Below are 2,500 nucleotides of genomic sequence, written 5' to 3' on the forward strand. Positions count from 1 at the left end.
TAACGTGTGGATAGCTCGAAATTTTCGTTCCGGACCGATGTGACCCGGAAGCATCACGCCGCTGGGACTTTGAAACTTTCGGCACGTATCGAACAGTTCTTCTCTATTATCTCGAGAACGGACACGACGACCGTACACTTTGAGCACACAGCAGCGTGTTTTAGCATGCCAGCTACACGGTGGTGTGCCTAACGTGTGGATAGCTCGAGATTTTCTTTCCGGACCGATGTGACCGGGAAGCATCACGCCGCTGGGACTTTGAAACTTTCGGCACGTATCGAACAGTTCTTCTCTATTATCTCGAGAACGGACACGACGACCGTACACTTTGAGCACACAGCAGCGTGTTTTAGCATGCCAGCTACACGGTGGTGTGCCTAACGTGTGGATAGCTCGAAATTTTCGTTCCGGACCGATGTGACCCGGAAGCATCACGCCGCTGGGACTTTGAAACTTTCGGCACGTATCGAACAGTTCTTCTCTATTATCTCGAGAACGGACACGACGACCGTACACTTTGAGCACACAGCAGCGTGTTTTAGCATGCCAGCTACACGGTGGTGTGCCTAACGTGTGGATAGCTCGAGATTTTCGTTCCGGACCGATGTGACCGGGAAGCATCACGCCGCTGGGACTTTGAAACTTTCGGCACGTATCGAACAGTTCTTCTCTATTATCTCGAGAACGGACACGACGACCGTACACTTTGAGCACACAGCAGCGTGTTTTAGCATGCCAGCTACACGGTGGTGTGCCTAACGTGTGGATAGCTCGAAATTTTCGTTCCGGACCGATGTGACCGGGAAGCAACACGCCGCTGGGACTTTGAAACTTTCGGCACGTATCGAACAGTTCTTCTCTATTATCTCGAGAACGGACACGACGACCGTACACTTTGAGCACACAGCAGCGTGTTTTAGCATGCCAGCTACACGGTGGTGTGCCTAACGTGTGGATAGCTCGAGATTTTCTTTCCGGACCGATGTGACCGGGAAGCATCACGCCGCTGGGACTTTGAAACTTTCGGCACGTATCGAACAGTTCTTCTCTATTATCTCGAGAACGGACACGACGACCGTACACTTTGAGCACACAGCAGCGTGTTTTAGCATGCCAGCTACACGGTGGTGTGCCTAACGTGTGGATAGCTCGAGATTTTCTTTCCGGACCGATGTGACCGGGAAGCATCACGCCGCTGGGACTTTGAAACTTTCGGCACGTATCGAACAGTTCTTCTCTATTATCTCGAGAACGGACACGACGACCGTACACTTTGAGCACACAGCAGCGTGTTTTAGCATGCCAGCTACACGGTGGTGTGCCTAACGTGTGGATAGCTCGAAATTTTCGTTCCGGACCGATGTGACCGGGAAGCATCACGCCGCTGGGACTTTGAAACTTTCGGCACGTATCGAACAGTTCTTCTCTATTATCTCGAGAACGGACACGACGACCGTACACTTTGAGCACACAGCAGCGTGTTTTAGCATGCCAGCTACACGGTGGTGTGCCTAACGTGTGGATAGCTCGAAATTTTCGTTCCGGACCGATGTGACCGGGAAGCAACACGCCGCTGGGACTTTGAAACTTTCGGCACGTATCGAACAGTTCTTCTCTATTATCTCGAGAACGGACACGACGACCGTACACTTTGAGCACACAGCAGCGTGTTTTAGCATGCCAGCTACACGGTGGTGTGCCTAACGTGTGGATAGCTCGAAATTTTCGTTCCGGACCGATGTGACCGGGAAGCAACACGCCGCTGGGACTTTGAAACTTTCGGCACGTATCGAACAGTTCTTCTCTATTATCTCGAGAACGGACACGACGACCGTACACTTTGAGCACACAGCAGCGTGTTTTAGCATGCCAGCTACACGGTGGTGTGCCTAACGTGTGAATAGCTCGAAATTTTCGTTCCGGACCGATGTGACCGGGAAGCAACACGCCGCTGGGACTTTGAAACTTTCGGCACGTATCGAACAGTTCTTCTCTATTATCTCGAGAACGGACACGACGACCGTACACTTTGAGCACACAGCAGCGTGTTTTAGCATGCCAGCTACACGGTGGTGTGCCTAACGTGTGGATAGCTCGAAATTTTCGTTCCGGACCGATGTGACCGGGAAGCATCACGCCGCTGGGACTTTGAAACTTTCGGCACGTATCGAACAGTTCTTCTCTATTATCTCGAGAACGGACACGACGACCGTACACTTTGAGCACACAGCAGCGTGTTTTAGCATGCCAGCTACACGGTGGTGTGCCTAACGTGTGGATAGCTCGAAATTTTCGTTCCGGACCGATGTGACCGGGAGGCAATACGGCCCTGAAATTATTAAATATTTGTATTTATTCGTCCTGTGGTATGCTACTAACATATATGTTTCATTTATTCTTTGTTCGATTGGTCGTAGTGCGCTGTATCGTGATTTGTTCGGAATGTGGTTTTCCGTCTAAGTTCCAGCGGGTCGCCCGGGCGGTCTGTCGTTGCGGCGGT

The sequence above is a fragment of the Ptiloglossa arizonensis genome, unplaced genomic scaffold, assembly GCF_051014685.1.
Source record: "Ptiloglossa arizonensis isolate GNS036 unplaced genomic scaffold, iyPtiAriz1_principal scaffold0190, whole genome shotgun sequence".
Classification (NCBI taxonomy): domain Eukaryota; kingdom Metazoa; phylum Arthropoda; class Insecta; order Hymenoptera; family Colletidae; genus Ptiloglossa; species Ptiloglossa arizonensis.